This window comes from Varroa destructor, unplaced genomic scaffold (assembly GCF_002443255.2).
Source record: "Varroa destructor unplaced genomic scaffold, Vdes_3.0 BEIS01000004.1, whole genome shotgun sequence".
In the NCBI taxonomy this organism is placed as follows: Eukaryota; Metazoa; Arthropoda; class Arachnida; order Mesostigmata; family Varroidae; genus Varroa; species Varroa destructor.
In genome coordinates, this window is record NW_019211457.1 from 22,746,937 (window position 1) to 22,771,028 (window position 24,092).

Sequence of the window (24,092 nt, forward strand, 5' to 3'; positions counted from 1 at the left end):
ACCCGAAAGCTCTACTATCGAAAATTTTCATGTCAAGATTTCCGTACGCTCACTTCATTTAGTAGTCGTAATCAACACCTCACGAGGTGGTAGCCTGTTGCGTGACTTCTGAAAAAGCCAGGGAAGGACTCAATATGTCAACATTGATGACCACTGTAGAAAACAGATTTGCACGCCTCGACAACTAATAAGCAAATGTAAAAGTCCATATCTGATAGTGATAATGCTGTATTAGAAATCAGGTCTCTGAAAACGATACATGAAGAAGTGTTCTGTAGCTTCTAATAAAAACGCAGACGATCGCCATTGAGCGAAATGCCATCCGTATTTCTACAAATATCAAAACAGGCATACATCGGGCATTTAGTCAAAAATGAGCTCAGTCATTGTTTGAATCCTCCCGAAGTCACGAAACTTCTGCCTGTGTAATCTCATTGCGCTAAATTCAGCATATCTGGGTGCTAAACCCAAAAAAGTCTCGAGATCAACATCAGGTCACTTTCCGTCGATGCTAACAAAAGGTGCTTCGCTACGAAAATCATGGATGACACAAATTATTCCTTAAGAGATACACCGCATAACAATTACTACTATATCTGCGCCAAAAGGTAAGCTATTACATGCACTGAACACGAATTGACCAAAGCTTTTGGGATTGAGTTGATTCCCATACAGCGTCTTATCAGCCCACTACCGAATATAGCCTTACATTTGAAGGAAACAAACCCCAGTGACTCATGTTGCTCCCGGCGATTGGTAGGCAGATTTTCTTATGAATTATTCTAGATGTGTCCTCATTGTATTAGTATGAATACCATCAATAGCCGTCGTTAACCCTGGTACTGGTTGGAAAGGATAGTGCACGTTATTGGCAATTGAATATGTTTGTTTCTTTTTTTAACGCACATTTTGACAACGGCTGTACAAAAGGGGCTCTGTATTCGCATATACCCAGACTATTATTATATAAGCATCTATACACAGTAATAAATGATGTGATCCATTCATGTACGCGATTTTGGAGAGCTTAAAGCAAAAAAGTAGTTTGATAGTAAGCAATAAATCGGCTAATACGTCGTAAACATACGATACAGGATCTAGTGTAAGGGCCGATTTCTGATACTACGAATTTGTTGACTCCAACCGAAGGTTACGTATTTATCAAAGCAGACGATTTCGAGATAGTGCGCGTCGTGGCAATGCTTCGATGTCAATCTCCATGCCGAGTATCTGTCAAAGGAACATATCTGTTCGTTTGCTTTCATTGCGACTTCATTGTTGTTCATTATATTCCATTCTCTTCATTTGCCCCTAGCCCTTTATCAATAGCACCCGATTCATTACCCAGCAAACATACCGTATCGTATTGGTGTTGTCGAAACGTTGATATTTCTAATGTGTGAGTGCGCAGTGTACACGAAGACAGCAGCGACAGAAATCCGCCTTCATCCTTGCCGTCGACATTGCCTACAAGCTTCAGCCCAAGGTTCGATGATGAGACTGTAGCAGTTAATGTTATTTTAGCTCCATGAGTAATACAACAAGTAGTACTAGATAGTAATCTTGGCTTTTTCACCGTTATTGTCATAACGGAGGCGACAGCGGCAGCAGCAGCAAACGCTGCTGGTGCTACGCAAAACGGCAGCCTTCACTTCAGGGCCGGCACTCTGAGAGCTGTGGCACAGCCGTACCACGACGCACTTGACAAACAGTTCTGTTAGGGCTGTTATCGTGGCGTTCTACAGCGTTATAGTGTTGTTGATGTGGCTGTTGTGGCGATGCTTGTTGTTGGTAGAAGGGGTAGACCTCAGCAACAACAGCAGGAGCACCAGCAGAAGCCGCCGCCCCTGGCGGCGACGTTCGATATGTGTCCGTTACTCGATCTGCATATGTGAGTGTGTGAGGCGCAGCCGCGATGGCGTCGCTATAGCGACGGCGTTGACGAAGCTATATGGGCGGCTTTCGTGGTTATATAGCGTCACCAGCACAAGGGCAAGCGCTCGTGCAGGCAGCCCACCGCCGTTGACAACAACAACAACAACAGCAGCAGCAGTAGCAGTAGCGATTCTGGATGACGATATTTGCGAATTCTGGACGACCTACAACATCAATAACAACAACCACAGCCACGACAAAAACGACAATAGCAATAACAACGGTAGTGCCGGTTTCAGTAGCAGACGAACGACCAGCACGAGCCAGAGGGCGACGGCAAGGATGATAATTATGGTGATCGTGTTGATGCAGGTAGTATTTTTCTGGTTAACGTTAGCAGCGGCGGCGGCGGCGGCGGCGGCGGCGGCGGCGGCGGCGGCTTTACTGCTCGTGGCCCCGTTACTATTATTACTACTAGTGTATGTACTATTATGATCTTATATTTCGCCATCACTCGTATTGCTATCATTACTACTATAGCTTTTAATAGACACGCTACAATTGCTTCTTATAGCACTACCATGTCGAAATAGCTACACAGCTCTCTCCGTAGCACCAGCTGCTAGAATTAGAATACTGCTGCAGATGTTGCCGTTGAAAACTATCCGATTGCTTGCAATTGAGAAGGTGAATAGTTCGGTGACAGTGGCTGCCAGCTAATGTATATGAGTATTTCAGCCCTCTCGTTCAGCAGCAGGATCGGGCATGACTTTGGCCTTTGATGTGCCTACTTCAACTATATATATATATATTGGTATGTGTGTATACATAGTACTAGTATATATATAGTAGTGGTATGATGAACACAGTAGTAGCTCGACGGCGATGTCATTGTCGCATGGCCTTTCCAGAGGCCGCCGACGAATCAATTTAGTTACTGCCAGCATAACGACGATTGACGGTTAACGACAATTCATACGCATTTCATACGATCACCGTAAAAATACGTTGATGACACACTAGGAAGGCGGCACTGGCAACTAGGCTGGGCTGTCTCCGCGCTGTTTTCACTCATTTCACTTGAAAATTAGAACACTTTCTGCTTGAACCGTTCTGGGTTTTAATGTATTGCTCGTATATTGTCTTACATCGCCGGTGACAGTTTTCAGCGCGGTTAAATCAAAACTCAGCATTTCTTTGCGGCTCAGCGGGAGAATACCGTTGAAGCTAGAACGAAAAGCTTGAAGTAAGACGAGCGCTGAACAGAAGTCAAAAACAATAGCGTTTCCCCACACTCTGTTAGAGGTTTGAGTCTGAAGCGCAGGCCATGCTACAGAGGGCCACATATAACGGATAGTCTGGAATCACGAGTCACTTCTTGAACGTTTGGCGCAGTCATCTCAAAAGCCTTTTGCATAACAAACAATTAGCCGGCCTTGACCATATGTGTATGATTGTTTATTGGAAAAGAAGATAATTTCTTCACAAGCTTGCTGCGCAAGGTAGGCAAGAAAATTTTCAGGGCAATTTCCAGCACAAAATGGATAATTGAATTCCGAAAGATTTACTACATCGACATCTTAACAAAGTTGGTGAAATCTAAGAGAAATTTCAAAAGCTTCTGAAACTTGTTCAAATGGTGAGTACAGACTGTAACTCAACTCATGTATTAGAACTGAATAAAAATTAACGACATAAAGGTTCTGGAGCACGAAGGACCGTATTATGTGTTCGCGTTATATAGCACTATCTGACTTGATGTGGCGCTGGCGATCCGGATTATTCTGAACAGGTTTCAGATGGAGTTCCTTCAAGCCGGATTATAGCCCAGATTTTGCTTGATCGAATGCAATAATTCAGATCGATTCAACGCGGCAAGCTGTTCACACAAGAGGCAAAAGTCCCAAAATGACTCTCTATGAACAGATAGCCCCCATCGAAGCCACTTTCGCTTGCCGATTAATTTTTCTGTTGCCTGCTCGGTCGAGGGAAGCTATGCGAAAGAAAAATTATATATATAGGAACAAAACGATTATAGTTACTCGACCTGACAGTTGAACGAACAGAACGACATGCAGCATTCTTACTTACGTATATTTTTATCTGTTTCCCGTACACGAGCAGTAACACATATCAACGGTCAGTCAAGCCTGCTACTCTATCCTGGTTCTACCATTAATTGTATCCCTTTTAACGATTCAGGCATGACGCTTTATGCATGCTATAACCAATATTTTGTTTCGATTCTTCAATTATCCTAACTTACATTCTTCCGCTACTTCGTAGCTATGTTGTACTACCTTTTTGTCTCCGGGACAACGCTGTATATAACGTGCTTATCTGGTAAACAGGTTAGAATCCGAAAAGAAACGCAGTGTGGTCCGGAAGCAAACGGCTGGTCCGCGCTGTAACGGGCCAACCATCTCAAGTAAAACCTAACGGCCCAAGTGCTGCACGTGAAATACGAAAAACATTCGCATAGTACGTGCTATTCCCCTTCTAATAAGATCTTCCCCGTGATAAGTGTTACTAGGACCACAGTTACTTAACTTGCTCAGGCATTAACGTTTCATTAGGCCGTTAGCCATATTAGGCCCTTCGATAAATTAAGCATACAAATAATGCGAGAACTTTCATACTTTGTAGAGATCCTTGACCTTTTTTGGCAGAAACCCCTTTCTTGGACAACAAGAAAAAATGTAAATAATCGATTTTTTGAAAATTTTAGTCTGTGTCCGCTTGCGTAGAAGCCAAAGGACTAAGTAACTTTATGATACTATGCATATAAAAATGGTTTGACGTATCCTCTGAGTTAGTTTTTACCTAAAAAGAGTAATAACAGATTGAGCTTCTCTAGTGTGTATAGGTTAGGCAATTCTCGGGTAGCATGCTTGTCAAGTTAAGCAAGACAAAACGAAGCTGCCATAGCAAGTGGTAACATTTAGCCATATCATCTGGGCAAAAATCACAAGCCGCCACTGTGTAATCATTCTCGAAGGCTAAATGCAACAATACTATTTGTTAGTATGGGGCATTTAATTCAGAGTCGGCGTCCTGAAGTAACTGTTCATCATTAAATACTTAGCCGCATGGTATAACCGCGTAAGTAAGAAGAAGATAAGCCGCAGTAAATTGCATTAACTTTTGTCGCGAATGGTTTACTTTTCATATTGCTCTACGAAGTTGAGGCCGTTGAAGTTGAGGAGGAAATTATATAATAGTGCCTTATGTTGAGCCATTAATATGATCATATGCCCTTTCTATGGGTATCATCGACATAGAACAAGTAACTTTGCTGACCTAGCATAAATTCGTATCTACTTGGTACATTTCGTATTATATTGCATTATATTGTAACGAAATCAAAAACATTGTTATATTTATTATGAGCTCGATGGTCCTAATCTCAACCATTTCAGACGGCGTGCTTCATTTCGACGAAGAAGCTTAAGGCCCCACCTCCCTAGTCCCTGCTGCTGCCGCGATACTGGCATAATTCTCGCGCGCACAAAGCGATACGCCTGAGAGGAATCCGGTTAAATGTGGCGATCTAGCATTCAGCCTTTCCCATAAAGCTTCGGAAACTGTACGTCTTCCTTGGCCATGAAGCCAAAGTTTGCTCCTGAACACCGGCGTCGCCATCTTGTCTACGCTACGGCACCAAATATGTTCGAACATAGCTCTGTACGAGAACGAGCTTACCTGTCACTGGAGATGCACGCGTTCCCCAGAAGCGGATCACTGGTGATGTCGATCACATAGTACGAGGAAAAGCTAGAGTGGAGAACCAAGCCAAACAGTGACTTGACCGCTCAGACTCTGTCGGAAGAAATTTCTAGGAGCGGGTGAGATCTGTAATGTTGTAGCCGGGAATGGAATCTGCACCGTCTTAGACGGTGCTCTTCGATATCAGTTGAAGAATTTCTGCTGTATGTCAGGAGTGTATTATGACTTTAATGAAGGTAAAAGAGGTTCAATAGGGCCTACCCCGTGAAGGGATACTGCTATACATGGCTAAGGCGTGCAAGTTGCTGGTTTATGGCCTTATGGTTCATCAGTTGGGCCTATTTGTTAGCGATAAAAAATTGTTCCTTTGGCGCAAAGTGTAGTTTGGGTATAAGTGTCAATTTGAAAACACGCATTATCTGCATCTCTGATATATGGCAAGCATTGGCTTTGCCTCTTCATGGAGCACTTGTAGTCTTTGTCGGCTCCATTCAACTCGAAATGTTGAAAGTTATTATTATTCAAGCACGTTAGGGTCGAGGTACTAGATCCTTTATTTTGGTTTGTGATCTAATAATTTACTGCAATAATATCTTAGTCTCCATCTTAGAAGTAGCAACAAATTTGACTCCGGCCGTGTCCAAACGTGTTCATCGATATTGGCACTTATCATCGTGGGGTCAGCTAAATCCTTTTAAGAGAGTTAGCATCCTGCCAGAAAGATCGCCACGTATGCAGATGCCCTGTAATATACTGCAGCACCAGCTTCCATACCTATTCGTGTTGGAGCTTATTGAAAAAATAGTTAAGGCACAGAAAGTAATGGCGATGAAACACAGCTATGGAGGAAGCGCCTGCGGGGAACGATGCGCTCGAAATAACGCACAATGATTGAGATTTGCAAATTGGTCCGACTCCTTCGTCATCACCCTAACTCCGTCAGCCAGGGTTTTCAGTATATATATATATATATATATATATATATATTTGGGCCCAGTTCACTATATATACACACACACACACACACAGTAAGAAAAGTGAAGAGTGACTGTTTGCATATATTCATATAGGCACGTAACGTCGTAAATGACCATGTTACTGATAATATGCTCATTTACGTATGTATTTATATAAAACGTGTTTACCGCTATAGCTCTTGAAGTAGATGAATACCTGCGGTATCAAACAGCTTTCATTTTTCATGGGCAGCTCACGAAGCGTTGATATTAGTTCGACAATAACAATAGGCAACACCCATAGGATAGGAAGATGTAAATTAGCAACCATAAAGCATATTCTGTTGCTTTTACGGGCCCCACTGCGTGGCACTTTTCTGCAGTCGTATCCATCACTCACTCCTGCATTTACAAATTTGTGTGTGAATATTAACATTAGGTATTTGTCTGTCAATGTGCACGGACTGGTCATCCACCTTGTTTACTTCTGTTGTTTCTTTGTTGCCCTCTTTTTCTCTCGCTGAAATGTGTACCGTACATATAACAGTGTATGAATTTGTAGTAGAACGCAATGTAAGAGCGTTGCCTTCGAAGTCTGCTGGCTTCAAACGGCGCTCATCGCGAGAGTCGCAGTTGAACAGAATTGTGAGCAGACAAATAAATAAATGTACGAACGAGTGCTCTAGTAGAAAATAAACTGGAACCGGTGTGAACGGTGAGTTTTATTATGGCTGTTGACGCCAGCGATGACGCAGCTGCTGTTGCGATTGGCGCTAGGCAGCACGAAGTGCATCGTGAAGACCTTGGCCTCATTGGTTTCACGTGAACAGTCACAGCGTTACAGGGCTGTTGTTTTCTGTTGCTGTTTCCAACGGTAGTCTCCACAGCACCCTCATGTATAGCAGTAATGACAACAACAATAGTTCAAAATATTCGTTGCAGTGTACGCACTTCTGGTGATGATGGCGGCTGAGCTTGTGGTCGTTGCGGCTATGAAGCGTCTTGCAGGAGCCCGCGCTGACTGTATCAACCCGAACCGAACCGCTCTGGGTCCCAGAAGTTGGGGCCTTTTCATGATAACGGCGATGATGATGATCGCCAGTTTGCTGATGGTCGTCACAGCGATGCCAACAATAACGGGGTAGTCGAAGTTGTAGTATCCAACCAGAATACCGAGCGACAATGACAGCACAGAAGATCTACGCTACGCTGAAAACACCTACAGCGATAGCAGCGTTGGCCGTGGCGACAGTCTCGGCAGCAATCGATAGAATAGAGGAATAAGACCCAAAGTTCTTCAGTTCATTCGTTAGCGTTCGTTATCATCTATAATCGGCTTGATCGTCGGCGATATTTGGCAGGTTTCGTTCTGTCTCAGCATGCGGAGAAATTCGCCTAACGTGCCAGACTGCCTAAGATGTTCGAATATTGTCGATAAATAAAACGCGATAAATTTCTAAAACAATTAGATCTAGCTTAGATATGACTAATTAAACCAATAACAAGCACTTGTCAAGCATACTGTTGGCGGCGCCCCTCTGTTTTTTACCTTATGATACTAAAATGGCGTCCCCAGTAGAGTCTATCATCGTTCGGGGACATTGAGCTAACGTCTTTCACCCGCTAGTTCGTTCTGCCCAACAAAAGGAAACTGCGAATTGTTTTGCTGCAAATTGTGAGATACGTCCCGTTGATTTTAGCTGTTATTAATAGCTCATATTGACGTAGATAGATACCTGCTTGTCATAGTAGCAATGCTCCAAGCTGTTGCTTCTAATTGTGATAAGTGGTAATATCACCCACTGATGATTCTTATAGGCTCTTCAGACAAGATGGGATTTCCCATCCCTACATCCAGTACCTTCAACCGATAAATCGCTTCGTTAATCCGTCCAACTGTATTCACTTAGTTCTTCGTTGAAACAACCTCTTTTTTCTTCGTAATATTAACGTCAGTAGCAGTAATAATAACGCTACTTGTAACAGGGTGACCGTCAGAATTATCTGTTGCTGTCAACAGATAACATAGTACGAAGTCGCATCCTTCTTACTTACCAGTTATGGCCGACTTAATTGACTCGTTAAAGTTCTCGCTAAGTCGCAATTCTTTTAGTCAAGAAACAATTCATGGCTGTCATTGTACAGTGATTTCGCTGGTCAAGATAATCACATTGAGTCCTAGATAACTGTAGCTGCAACAGCACTTGCGCTAACTGTCAACCATCGTTGCGGCCTAACTTCCATTGCGGTCCTACCATTTTCAAGTGTGAAATACTGGACCGCCGCAGGCGGCCTTTGAATGGGCGTTTCCGAATTCATAGACATACAACTATGGGCTCCCTGGTGTGCGTCCGTACGGCTCTGCGATGCTGTGCGCGCATCAATCCGCCGTCAATTTGAGGGCTATAATGGCCGCGCCATGCGCACCTTCAGACGCGAACATCGTTTATTGGTGGCTAGAAAACAGTTACATTCCCATAGCCAAGCGAGAAACATTTGCTAGCTGGGGGCAACAATGGCTAACGTATGAGAGCTAGTCACATCATGATGTAGCATCGCATATCGATGTCAATTGTTCTATGGCTATATCTTGCAGTAGCAACTGGACGTGTTCATTGCATTTGCTGGGTTTCAATAATCGGAAAATAGCTGAAACACTGCGGAATACTATAGCATTGGAAGCCCTTTCGTTGATGAGTATTCCACAGAAGAAATTTTCTTTTTGCTTATAAAGATTTTGTTGCCGGTTGTGTTAGATAAATTGAACACCCGGGGATTGGCTTGAAGTCGGGCCCCAGTCCCTGGGGGAAAATAGGCTTACTGCTTATAGCCACTTTCTGGGTAAGGATCGTATTTGTAAGACGGAACCGTGACGGAATATTGTACATTAAGGACTTGTGTTAGTTATAATAGAAGAGGAATACGCTACATTTTTCGACTATGCGGTCGGCGAAAGTTCTGTAGAGACGTGGTATTTTAAGCCTTAGCTATTTCCATTGTCTACCTATATGTAAACCTGTGTGAAGCAAACTGATGTTTGATGAAGGAGTTAGAAAAAAATTAGCCCATCAGATGAAACAGTAGAACAGTTCGATGCTCGAACTTTTTGACGTTAAGTTTGCAAGCAACGATTATGATAACCAATAATAGTAAATATAACATGCTAAATGAGCAGAACGGATCCTGACGGCCGATTTGTCCAGAGGCGCTGATGTGCCGATTGAATAAAAACTCTGTTACTCGACAAAGAAAGCGCCTCGTAAGTGTCCTACAACCGCTTGAACTTTACTCATTCGTTGGAGGCAAATGCCACCCAACTGGCGAGTTAGCGGTGATATGAATCGTACATCTACTTACATACGTATACACAAAGGTACACAGACTATTTTTCAGGGCGCGACATGCTAGTTTGGTTTTCGATCTAACCCTTTCGGAGAAACAAGATATTTGACCCACTTAACCAAGGACATTATCGACTGCACTTCTCCAGGCACTCTGCTATTGTTAGCAGTGGAAGGCTCACGGCACGCTATCACTGTCACAGAGTAACCGTGCTGCGCACGCGTTCTCTAAATGAATGACCCGTTCAGTGTCACTGCTGCTGCTGCTGCTTAGCAGCTGCAACGGCGACAGCAGCAGCAGTAGTGGCGGCGATCGAGATGTTTCACTGTCCTCCTTTCCGAGTCTTGACCTGTCACTCAGTCCCCAAATACGAGTGAATATGGTTAGACTCCGCCATAAACAAACCGCCAGTTAGCATGGCACCGTAACGCCTGCCAGGCCATGCCGGCCTACCTTCACGACGTTATCCGCTTGACAGCGTTATTAGGGAGGCCGTCAGTCGTTGCCGCAACTAAATATGCCCGCTCTTGTTCGGTGGCCCGTCATACGCTTCTGTTGCTGCGGTTTAAAGTTCGACCTACGCCAACCGCGTACGTTGACTTGGTACAACAAGAGGTCTCACGCGCGTTTCTAATTGACTAGGACGTAAAAAATCAGACAGTAGACAGGTTCCATTTGCAGCTCTGTTACTGGTTCAGTATTGCAGTCGCTATATTTGATTGGAAAGTTGAGCGGCCTTGTTTAGAATGAGAAAAAAATTACCATGATGAAAAGCCACTAATGAAATCAGCTTAGCAAAATTTAGACTAAACCTAGGCACGGTGCGTGCAATACCTTAAACACTTCGAACATAGATCGCGTTCAAAGCTGCATTTGCGCACTGTCGACAGGCCGGCATGGGTACAACAACAATAACAGACATTACAGCAACAGTCCGATACTTCATTGACAATGATACGATTATTACTCTGCCTGATCCGAGTCTTCAACACTAAGCACGAAGACCGCTCACGAGGGAGCTAGCAAACAAACAGCCGAATCGTTGTGGAAACGGAAAGAGCATTGCTAGCCTCAACGGAGAAGCCAATCAATACAATCACAATATTCACTGCTGCTGGCGCTTCTATTACCGCAAACGACGCTGCGACGTCCCTCTTAGCGGCCAGCGTCGTTACGCTGTGGCTGAGCAACCCCGATTGAAGCGATGGCGGAAACCACGGCACCAGCGACGGCAGGCACCCCGCTAAACGGCAGAACCATGGGCAGTGGTGGTAACTCGTCGCCGGCGACTAAAGTTAACGGCCAGCTTCAATCCGATCCAGCGCAAGTCAACCTGTTGCAACAGAGTCAGCACCGGCCCGCAGTACTAATGCCGCTCGAGAACAGTTAGCCTCTAATGGATTATGGCGGCATCGTTGAGCTCGGGCAGTGTTTGACACTTGACGCCTGACTCAGTGCAACGATGCCAGCCATTACCTTCGGCTATGGTATTCCATCGCTGGCTGTTGACGGCGGTGTCTGGTCTTCCGTGATCAGTGCTCCCCGATAGAGACAGGTGAAAATAGGCGTCACAGGGGAGAAATCGTATGAGTAGCGGCAAGTCGAGTGGAATAATGTTGGCCATGGTGAATTTGTTGCTGTGACACAATTGATCTCTACGTTTAGGTCGGATTTTAACCGAAGCAAGTAAGTCTATTTCATTTCTACCCGGCAGAAAATTACTACAGAGACGATAAACAACGACAACGCGTTGGCTAAGTGGGAATCAAACGTTCAGTTTTTATGACGCATCGTTTAATCTTGCCTACTGACGACATACTCAGACATGTGAGCATAATACAGCAAGTGTAAGCGTGTTGTCTGCCGGGTTTATTTAAGATACCTATTTTGTTTCGATTAGAAACCGCATACCCTCTGTTAATTGACACATACAAGTAGCTTTTGAGACACGTAAGTGTTCTATTCAGTAGGCGTATTGATATCAACTCGACACAAATCTCCCAATCAACCCTAATAACATTCGCATAAGGCCGGACGTAATGTCAAGTCGCCTGCTTAATTGGCTATTGTCTCCTATGGTTTGCCCACGCGTCATTGGCGCGGTTCCTAACGAGTTGTTGATATGATGATAAACAAAGGGAAACAAACATAAACAATTGCAAACTAGGTCAGTCACAGGGACCTTTATGCGTCATGACGCACATGCGCGCCCAGAACGACGGAGGAACCAACGGACAGCGGAAATAGCAGCAGCGGCTGTCACCGCCGCGATACACAGACGCTCCAAGCTCTCTAGGCCAATCGAAAGCCGGTGGCTTATAGCCAGCGCCACGGATCACGAACACGGAGAAATGGCACGTTTCGCTGGCAGAATTGAATCGGTCGGAAGTCAATTCCGTCCATGAATGGCCGTGGCAGAATGTGACTGAAATGGACGAGTCGTCGCCGTCACTCTTCAGAACGGGTCAGCTATCCAAGCCTGATAACACCGACGGCGATGCTACTAACGTGGCGTATTGCACCCAATTTGTCAGGTAAACGATACGTAGATGTGTTGATGCTCGAACGAAAATGCTGACAGTAACGCTACAGAATATGCTCTGCGAGTCTAATTGGATATTTTATTCTGTGGGCCAGAGCGGCATAATTTCAGATAGGACATGGAAAGAAAGCTGTGTTATTGCTAAAAAATTTCGTCGAACTGACGGGCTGATCGAATATTGCCGAGAAGTTGTATATTGAGACTTTTGCATTTGTGTTGGTTTTTCTGAGCAAATGTTAGTTATGGGTGAGATTCCCGAAGTGCGTCCCGCGGTACTGCTCTAGCTTGGAACCAGCGTGAATGCCGGTTTTCTATTTGAGTACTGCCATATTGGAAGCGTCCAAGCTATACCCTGTTCGTGGCTAAAATCTCTAGCTTTTAGATCGCGACATTTAGAAGATCGATAGATCTCTTCCAATTTCCTGTTACATTCTCTCACTAAGTGTACCATATAATTGTCGTCAATATAGAAATCAAACACTAAACTATTGCATCGCATTAAATAAACTAAAGTCTACCGAACTTTCCGTTCTCTTATAAAAGTTTTACACTAAAATATCACATCGATTGCATGTACCGTGTGCTATACGATCATGTAAACCGTATACGTACGTGTGCATCTTCTAACAACATGCATGTAGGATTTGTATCTGTTTAATCTAGATAAAGGCGAGAAGTACTGGCCGCCTTCTTTACGCCGGATTGACTAGCGTCAGGCATTTGACGTGACGACGCTTCCCGTCCGCTGGATAATAAGAACGATAATTATAGAAACCTATCCAACGTATAACCCAGTTTGATAAAGGCCTGCAAAATCAATAAGAAAAAGACCATGCAATTATTTGGTACTATTCTGCTGTATCGACGTCATTGCCCGTTCGGACCGCGGGTGGTGAACACGGATTCGAGCCGACTGACTGTGGTCGAGCAGGATGTGTGAACGTGATGATCGGAGAGTTGCAGCGCTCAGAAACCGATCAGGTATCTTGCTGGTAAGCTTCAACACTGACTAGCATAAAATATCGGAAACTGAAAAGGACTTGCAGCATGGCCTAATATGATACAAGCACTCGAGGGCGAGAGCAAAAAGAAAAAAAAAATGCAAATAAGAAGCCAATGCATTCTCTTAAAAAAAATTTGCGACGATATGGGTCAATAGGCCTACCGGTTTACGTGATAATGACATATTTAAGAAACAAGCAAAGCTTCTGAGAGTTCGATAGTCACTGTTTACCAACCGACATAAACAAAAAATTAGCGACGTCACTATCATTGTAATGATGTAGGATAGTTTTTCTAATTATAAGTAATAACCACAACAACAACAACAGCAACATAATGTGTACGTGTGATCAAGGTTACAATAAAAAAAAAGGACTTCGTCGTGTCAAGCGCATCCTTGAAGAATCGGTAAAACTTCCAAATCATAGCAACTCATATTGAAAACATCAGAAACGGGGTTGTCATGTGGCTAAGATAACGAAAGTACGTTTCGAGCTGTAACTGTAAACCCTTTGATAAAAACAAAAGCCGGATAAGCAAAGTTGTGCTATGGCGAAGGTGGTTTTTCTGAAGATAAAAATAGATAAGATAAAGTGATTGGTCACCGGTCCTTCGGGATGAGCGGGGCGTACGTGATGCCGTTCTGTGGCAATTTGACAAATGATGGATTGAACCCGGATCCAGCTCATGCAATACTCGAAATCAATACTCACAGATAACAGAATTAAATTACCCATTTCCCAATGAAGCATGTGGCTAAAGGTGTACTCCAAAAAAGCCAGGATGAAATTAGTAACCACCCTCGTTGCTCGTTAGTCAATCATATATTTTTTACATGAATAGTTAGACATGTCGAATGAATCGTATATGTACACTCTTCTACTACCACCTACACCCCAACGCTTAGCCTTTCAACCCGCTAAATATAGGATGCCGAGAGATTCGCATCTACTGTCAGTGTTGTTATCATCTCTACATTGAACCCACTGTCCTACCCTGTTCTACCCATGTTCTAACCATGTGATCACCTCTATATGTGTGTGTGTATATATAGTTAGAGGACTATCACCTATCGTTTATCGGAAGAACGACTCTTAGCGGCCGCTTGCCAATGTTAACGGCGTTCGCCGTCAACCATCGCACTTGTTCGTGTGTCGGTCGGCCACTTGGTCCGCCAGGACGTTTGTTCAGAAGTTAAACATAGCCCGTTGCCGTTATTATCGCGGCCGTTGCCAGTCGCCTCCACTATGGAATAGACGAGGCCTTCGCATGCTGTTCCGATCCGAGTCTTGTTCAAATGGACTCACTCATTTACTCGTTCGTTCGCTTGTTAGCTTATCGGTAGTCGCGGATGTTTCTAGAGCAAGCGCTGGAACGTCAGCGCGCGAATCAAGCTGATACAAAGGGTGACACAGTGGAGCGAGCGCGACGCATCTGAGTACCAGCGGAGCAGGAGTCGCGAATGCTGCCTGCGACCAGAGCGTCCCGTCGGAACGAGTCATCCTTCACCCATTTCCTTTCCGAAGTTAAGCCGATGCACCTTGTTAGTGGCGGCAAAAGCAACGGAAAATTGGTCAGAGGCTGCAGCGACGGAAACAGCAGTATGCGGCATAGCGCCTGCATACCCACGAGTGATGGTGAACTAGGGACATGCGCTGCGTTCAGCTGATACTGCCCCTTCTAGAATGAAGATCGATCAGTAGCAACACCTGCTGTAATCACAGTGTACGGCAACGTATCCGCGTTCGAGTAAACGGAGCAAACCAGTGCTAATGCTACGATCCTAACAACTCTACCGAAGATATTGACAGGGTTTAGCAGGGTACAGGGTCTCGATCCTTCTCCGACGTAATACAGACAGATAGATCGACTTAAGTATTGGAAGTACCATTAACGGAAAAGTGTCATAATCAGCGTATATAATGGATCCAGTATGTTGCCACTTATTGTTATATTCAGCGGTAAGCTGATGCAATAGGTTTTAACATGTGGTTTTTTCATGGCATCAATTGAATAGGAAGACCTGCTGCAGGTCCTGACCTAGATAAATCCTCGGCTATATGTGCTACTGATAGGGTTATTTAATTAGTATATAAATATTCTTCAACCAAACGACGAATTAGCAATATCGTTATGCTAACGAGAGAAGATTTAAAATGTGAAAAAAAATAATATATTAAACGTAAAAGTATATTAAACGTAAAAGTATATTAAACGGCAGTTATTCCCTATTTTGTGTGTTCCATTGCAAGTCGCTCGAAATACGTTGTTGGGTTAATACTCTACGTACAGGTCGGACGCATGTAAGCATCCACCACCAAATTAAATGTCTCTTTTCTACCTCCATTCAAAAAAGTCGTTTTTGTCGTTTGCCCTACAACCATTTGCCCCGCTGCCCCAACACGAACGCTAACATATATAGAAGTACGCAGGCCGCCAGGAGAAAGCGCACGAGAAATCGATCGCCAAGCAGATAAATGTTTTGTTTTTGTTTTGTTTGCGAAACTATTGCGCTGGCAGCGATTCTTGCCAACGCCTTTGTACTTCGTGTGTCACAAAACGTCATCATCACCGATACATAACCGCCATTTTCGCCGCTACTGCCGCCGCCGTGCCCTCTACGTTTTGCCGCCGTACTTGACGTTGTATTTGCCCCCTTTTCAGAGGCTAATTACGATTTCTGTCCTGCGCAGTCCCTGTGGTAATGGCGGCTGCTGATGTTGCTACGGCATCACAATAGGCGTGCAGGGGTCCCCTTTAGGGGACATCAGCATAGTATATAAACATTATCTGAGCTGAAACTCGCCGCGGAGACTATATTATACACTGTTAGCTACTTAAGGCTGGCTGAACTCTAGTTTGTACCGTTCGGTGTCCTGTTTCGCATGTCAGGTCGCTACAGAGACAGATTTTCTGTAGCTGTATCTACGCACACCGACACTCCTACGATGTCAGCGACAGCACGCGGTAGCGATGACGATAATGAAGACGAAACCCCACGGGGCCGAAGTAAGTGCTACATCTATACGTGCGTGTTGCGGGCGCCCGTTCGTATGTAAATGTCTACTGGCAGCAGCAGCAGCAGATTCCAGCTAGACAACTGTAATAATTTAGCTGTTCGTTCTGTGTCCGCACCGAAACAGTGAACGAGCGAATGAACAAATTCCCGGTCAACTGAATTTGACGTTGGCCGTGTAAAAGACGGCTCGCTATGATACTATACTGCGGCATGTAAACATACATGGACTATTTGCTATACATTGACAACTGTAGAATGCTACTGGTGCCGCTGGTGTTACCCAGAATTGGCTGGGTGTATGTATATTGTTGTGCAAATGCTGGTGATGGTAACCAGACTGTTTTTAGATGATGAAGCTACAAATTAGTTTGGGTGCATGTATATTCTACTCGATATGGTCGTTGTGTGACTGGTTTATTCGCCGACGCGCTGCATACTATCGTATGTTTGTATGATTGAGAGTACAACGATTCGCGTGCACTTAACCCTATGGTCTGAACCTTCGGCTGAAGGTAAGCGCAGCTGCTGTCGTCGCTGGCTCGCGTTAAACGGCGCCCACGTTGTTATTTACCGCGGCTCTTCATAATTCAGAAAATAAAATGAAAAATGGCCGAATTCAGAACATAGTAACGAAAGCGGCTGTTCGTCCGCACAGACTGGCACATCGTAACAAACATGAAGCGAAACGCTGCTGGGACGAATCAGCTGTTTGTACGAGCAACCGTAGTGTTTGAGGAGGGGGGCTTGAGGCACCCGCAAACTGGTACCTGTTCGCCGGTATCAGACCCGTCATTGGCGTATTGCTATGATTATGACGATTATTGTCGGTTGTATCTGACAACATGTTAGCGACACTCGACAGATAACACCGGCAACGTCGGGATGAAAAGGTATCTTAACAACAACGGTTCTTCAAGACTCAGTATCTCACTAGTTAAAATCTGGGAGCATGTTACACATGAAACAATGGAGTAGGTTTCTGTTCAATTCTTGGGATGAAGTGAGGCATCCAAATAGGGTTTAGAGAGTTTATTTGGACACGCCAAACCTAATCATTTTCCAACACAGTCCGACACGGAACAGAACTCGTAAGCAGCTGCATTCATCACATTACTTTCGGAGTTTTCGAACCTAAGGCAAGGTCATTTGCAGCTTTAGGTAACCTCAGCAAACATATTTCCGATAGCAGTATTCCAGCTTAAGTAAAAAATTTCGCATCGAAACGCTCATAAACTGAAAATACGATTAATCATATCAGGTTTGTACAATGTACGTGTCATATAAGATAGCTTTCCTTCAACCAGTTCCCCAACTTTTTCCTTAAATCTTGTTTAAAAGCTTTCCCAGCTCGGGTAGGTTCCGGCCGCTCCGTGTACACTACACACAGGGACAAACGCATGCACACAAAGCTTACAAACGACATTCCCGGAAGTGGGTTTTATCCAAAAGAAAGGGGAACTCGATTAACACTCCTGTTTTGCATTCATCTTCTTCCTGCTTCTCTTTCAGACTGACTGAGAATCAGATAACGGCTCTATTCTGCGACATGGTGTCAGGCGCGCAACAATCTTAATCCAGTTTCTTTATGGCTTGGTGATTTTAATATAGATGATAACCTAGATCTGAGAATACGCATGTCATCCCGAGCTTCCGTAGCGGATCCCGCTTTATGAGACATGCGGCCTTCGAGCGCAGGACGATCCCCGGGAACTGTCGTTTCTGGATATCGAGTCAATACAGCTCCCTTGTGTTGTATTTTTTTCGCTCCCGCTTTGCAGCAGTTTCATAGAAGTATTCATGGGACGACGCCATCTCTTCTTGAAAAATCTGCTTTTTCATTCACGAACCCAGTCAGTCATGCATTGTTCCCCCTCCTGTTTTTCCGTTCTCTCTACGCAGAGAACAGGACCATACCAAGGACCTTTTTCGTCCGCTATGCATGTTCCTCTTTTTCCGCCTACAGAATTTCCCTTTCGCTGGCAGTACTCTTTTCTTCCAAACAGCGTTTTTTTTCCAGTTTTTATTCAGCCTTCCACTGGATTACTCAATGTCATCATCCATCTGGACCGGCGCATATCGTCGCCAGGTACGCTAGTATCCCCTTGCCGGTCTATTATAAACTCCTGGACAACGACCGACTGCCCGAGTTTTGCTTTCTTAGTGCAGAGATTGTTGAAGCAAATGTCGAGAAGGTAAGCCGTACTACGCTATTCAATTTTCCTAATAGTTTGCTATAAGGCTGTTGGATAGTGTAATTTTTTGAACTTTTTACCGATTAACATCGTTTTCTATCTTAGCGAAGTTGGGTCCTTTCCCATTCATTTTTTATGCTTTTGAACTTTACAGCGCTTCTTTGTATAATGGTAGGCTTTGTCAACCTCATACTGTAGCTATGAAGGTTAGGTTAAGAAAGAAGCTAGGTAAATGACAGTGCCATGACAAACTGGTTGAAGCGCGTTGCCACCGCCGTCACCTCCATTTAAAGACCGAGTAAGCCCATACTATTAGATTATGAGAGTGAAATCTAATTTGTCGCGCTGGCTTAACGAACTGCATGGCCAGCTTGTTGGTTGATTGAATTCGAATGCGAAGGCAAAAGGGCTGACTCTTCGTCTTCGCTGTTCCTAGCCTCTTATTCAGTCGGCGTCGACCTCTCCTGGAGCAGATCTAGGTCAGGGAGACTTTGAATAGATTTCCCAGTTAGCCAGTAAGTCGGCGGCCTGCTGCAGATGCGTTATTGGCCTAAGTTCGAGTGCCGCTATCTCTCTCCCCCTCGCTTTTTCTCTCTCCGACTCCCCAATGGGACGGTATCAGCGGCGGAGAAAAATGCCATAGAGGCCACTCTTTGCCGCAAAGCCCTCCCATAACAATGACCGACCCTGCCTACACTCCACTCACTCTACTTCGAGCAGCTCGACGAACATCTCATTTCGAAAATAAAGACCTCTGAGTATCGGTTGGTCGACAGGTGAAGAACAGATGAGGTTATGTCGTTGCTGCTGCTGCTGTTGTTGTTGTTGTTACTGATGACATCATGAATAGTGTAGCTTAACATCTTGCGCTTTCTGCTCGGGTATCCGTCCGGGTTGAACATGGAGACGGAGGATAGTTTACTTCTTGGATGCGCCTTAAGGCCGAAAGTTTCTCTCAGTCAATTCGCTCGCTCGCTCCAGCCCCAAGAGAAGGCGCTGGTGCTTCCTTTTTTTTTCTCGGAGTGCTGCTGAAGCCAACGCAGCAGGAAGAGTAACGGCGACGACGGTGGCGGCGGTTCTATAGCAAATGGTGTCAGATCTCTTCAGCAGGAGCAGCTGAAGACGGACGCGTGACCTACTTCTGCCTGCATTTCTGCTGCTGCTGTTAGCATTAGGTAGCGATTGTAGCACGAGGTCACAGGTTGTCATCTATAAAGCAGCGGTATTAGTGGCAGGGCAGGAGCATCGGCTGGTAGATGTTTCTACATGGATGTGGCTTTTGTGTGACTAAAAGAGGGGGAAGGAAAGGACGGGCGCGACTGAATTAAAGATAACAGAAAGCGGTAGGGTTCGTTCCGCCGCTGGTGCCTTGGCTGTGGCTAGTGATTGGTATTGAATGGCCAGGTTGAACGATAGAAGAAAGAAGGTTAGACGACAGGCCAGATAGGTCCCGTTGTTCTATCTTTTTCTATAAGCACTTAGGCAAGACAAACTTACGCAAGTATCTGGAGCCGCCTTGTCTGTCTTCCATGTGGGAGAGTTATAGACGAAGCATGCATGAGGTTAGTACGATGTCCTTCTTTACTTCGTTTAATTCGGTACATCGGTACAAATAGCGGAGGGGGGACTATCATGCTGTCGTAAGGAAGAGGTGGGCGGTACTCTTATTTAAAGGCCTAGGCATCTAGGAATTTTGATTAATGTTAGAACTAAAATACTTGATGTACAAAGTTGACTCTTTACATAATATATAAACGAATACGATATAAAATAATAACATCTAAAGGGACTGTATATAACCAAAGGTTAGTTTTCCCTAATTCTGATAAAAAGAACCAACAGCAAAACATACGTCTTCAACAACTAGTGACACCTGCCGGAGTTCGACATAAATCTAAGACGACAATAATCGAAAGTTCTGAAATCCGGAAATATAGTCACACTGATCACCAATGAGATCTACTGTATATTTCCGTATAACGCAAGCTCAGTGTATCTCGAAATAAATATGAAATCAATTTTACGCTTCCATATTTAATTCCTAATGTTACGTAATGAAATCCAGTCATAGGAATTCTCTCAAGAAGGGGAGGAACTAGTCATCTTCAATAATTACAATATTTTAAGATAAGATTAAATCGATTTACTCAACTTCCGAAATTCGGCCGACCCGACTCAACTTCCGCAAGACCTTCGCTAACGCTCCCTGTCTCCTTTTTATGTTTTTTTTCTTTGCTTTGGTATGTTATATCTGTTGGGCACCGTTACTTAGCAAAGATGGCCTTAATAACAATAATGGATTCAAGCACTGGAACAATGTTTTCCTGGAAACAGCACAAAAACTCGTATTACGACTATTTAATGAAGCTTGTTACGTTAGATACAACATACTTGTCGCCCGCCGTAATAGCACAGTAAGTAACCTCGTCGTCCACCAAATCTGAAAACACGTAATGGTCTAGATCTAGCTCGAGCGTACTTGTATCGAGCGTATTGAGCTCGTTTAATGCTAAGAGTCAGCCCTTCCTTCCCTGAAGTGATGCCCAACGTTAGTTTAAGTACCGAACATAAAAATAGTAACGACATACCTAGTAAAAAGAGTAACTAAGAGGAAAATCACTGGTCTTTGTACTTCGGTCGCTGCACGTTATTACGCTGTGTACCATATGGCTCACAATAAGAGCTAATTTAATAAGAGACCGAAGGAAACACAACTTGTCATTTCACTTGAACTCATAATTCAGCGCGTTTTGTTGCCAAATCTAGAAAAGAGAATAGGTATTGTACATTTTACAGCTTAACGGAGCTAGGTTCCGTTGTGTCGCACGTTACCTTATGAAGGACAATCTAATTCGGTGCTTTCTCAAGGTAGTCGGAAGGAAGCAGGTAAGACCTTTTGCATTTCTTTTGTCCACATTAGGACGGAAGAGTTAATACGGCGTTCGGTTAAAGTGATAGTATTTGTTCTACAATAGGTGTGGCCGTTACATGAGCAGATTCAACGTTTTATTGTGCTCTCCGAACGGCCGACCATTTTCATGATATGTCCTTGGCCACCCTCGACAACAATAACGGCGCTCAATTGTGTTCGGCCGTATGTGTGTATGCTTCGGAGCGCTGTGTCACTGCGCTGTTAATCTGTGATGTTCAGTTTCCCCCACCTCCTTTTCTACGCACAATTTCCTTCCGACGGAAACCCTACTACGACTCCTTAAACTCTGAAATTGTTGCATCGGTACAATGCCAAAAGGTTCCGCGCGCACCCACTTGGACGGCGGTACGGCTGGTAAGAAGGTAGGCGGCTTAAATCGCTTCGCTACAACGGTTTTACTGACATCACTACCATCAGCAGCCCAACGCCGTGATTTTGTTCTGTAGGAGTAAATGGTTTATGCAGGATAGGATTGTCTCAGCCGAGGCGGTATTGTGCAATTGTTAAGGGAACAATAAGATCATCGGATAGGCATCGTTAGAAGAAGAACGCAGCTCTTGAATCTCCGATGAACAGTACTGATGGCTTGTGCGGGTTGGTTCGACTGGCCCGACTAGAGCGGTGAAGGTCGGAGGGAGAGAGATTAGGTCGTTTACGAAACCCGTACTATACTGTGACTATTACCGTGTGGTGCCGGAAGGCTACATGGTTCTACGTACGCTCTTATGTGTGTGTTGGGTCTAGTAAGGCGAGTGAAGAAGTAGCTGGGTTAGCTGAGGTGACGACTTTAAGAGACCAGCCATCGGTCTCGTCTCTATTCGGTATATCGGATCAATGTCAGATGGCCCACTTCTTGCTTTTACGCCTACCATCTTCAACTTCGTCAAGGTATAGCTGTACTATGCTAGGATGGAGACCATGCTTAGATTTGGCGATACCTGTCAAATAACGGGATCTTTCGGAACGAACTTCTTCGCTGTTTCTTTATTTTCTTTCCGCATCTCTGTTCAGCTAGATCTATTGTCTGTGACCGCCATTCTTTTCTAACTAAGCAGTCTTTTTTCAAACTCCACACACCTATCAGCATATCAAAGCAAAACTCCGAAGCAGGTCATATGGCTGGGTAAATCGGTGAACTAGTCAACTGTAGTAGTAGTACTAGTAGTTTATGCTGCCTATTAGATTTCACTTTCGTAAGGTTGTTTCTGTTCGATATTGCTCTAAAGCGAATCTAAATCACCATAGGGGGTAAGTTTTATCAGCGTTAGCGGGCGATCAACATTCCAGTTAAAGTCTCAGTGAGGTTTATACAGCCACGCGGTCTCGATGTAATTGGTTAAATGCAAATGGTCCGGTGCTACTATTTAAACAGGCTAAACAACCATAGGGTAATTTTTCCTTCAAAGTTATTGTTTATATATAAATTTATAGGTACATGTACATGTACTAGTTAGAGCTCTAAAGAGGATCTTCATTGCGTTATTGGTTAAAAAAAAAAAAAAAAAAAAAAAAAAAAAAAAAAGATGTACAATCAGTCGAAAATTGTTATGGCCAATATAATGTGGGCTAAGTATTTGTTTATTTTAGAAAATAAATAAGTTAATTAAATGCTTTCTGCTGCGGCCAACTCAATCATTAGGGATAAATCCAAATTTAACAATTTAACTAACGACATTTGCTTGTTATACATTTTTACTCTGTTCCAGCTGAGCTCCACACAAACGATGGTTCTCTATGACCTTCTAGGTATAGTAGAGAAATGTTTTCCCGGTGTTTTGAGACCGAACGGATGGAAAAGCCGTGCAAACTCGCAGAGCTGCAGTACACGGAAGGCATATAGATGGCGAATGAGAACGAGCCGTCATGCGACCTGCTTTATGTGACTGTGTATCAATCCCGTGAGGCTTTGGCCTACCTTAAAATGAAATGGTCCGTTTTTAGGTGTCCGAAAGGTATTTCTAATTGTCGACGCATTCCTACAGTGTTTTCTACTGTGTGAGCCACACAAAGAGCACAGTCGGAGAGTGACAAAATTTCAGCGGTGCCCCCAAGAACAGCAACGGCGCTGGCGGCTTGCTCAGAACGATAGATCTCAGCAGCGAGTGATCCTCTCTTTCAAACTGATAATTCAAAAGGACTCTATGAACAAACTCACTCTGGACCTCACTCATCCCCTTTAAGCGTTCTTCTTGTGCTTCTTGTTATTATAGAGGGTGGCAGTCGCTCGAAATGGTTACGTAACGGGCAACTCGGTTGGTTACGTAACAATCACCGTGGATCTTAAGCAAATCAATTTGCTGGTGTTATCGACATTTACAAGTTATCAGTTGTCACAATCATCCAGTAAAGCTGTAAAATACCCTTATATAACTTGGGAGCATTGCGAATAAAATCACACAGTTGAACTTATGTACCGTTGACTTCTTAGCTATCATAATACTAACTGTGTTTACCACGATGACGAACATTTTAACAAAAGCTAACGCTCGGTAAAGCTAACCCGTAT

At 44.1% G+C, this 24,092-nt stretch overlaps 1 long non-coding RNA gene across 6 annotated transcripts; it reads left to right on the forward strand.

Annotated features, from left to right (window-relative positions):
• The first annotated feature begins 1,346 nt into the window (after positions 1-1,346).
• On the forward strand, positions 1,347-23,995 carry LOC111248798 (uncharacterized). Of its 6 annotated transcripts, none has more exons than XR_015325928.1 (5): positions 1,350-1,486; positions 7,500-17,352; positions 17,972-18,654; positions 20,927-22,474; positions 23,293-23,995. It is a non-coding gene; the product is annotated as an uncharacterized LOC111248798 (long non-coding RNA). The 6 variants fall into 6 exon arrangements; XR_015325927.1 differs by having other exon boundaries at positions 7,500-11,585; positions 12,067-18,654; XR_015325929.1 differs by lacking the exon at positions 7,500-17,352 and having other exon boundaries at positions 1,347-1,486.
• Positions 23,996-24,092: the final 97 nt, after the last annotated feature.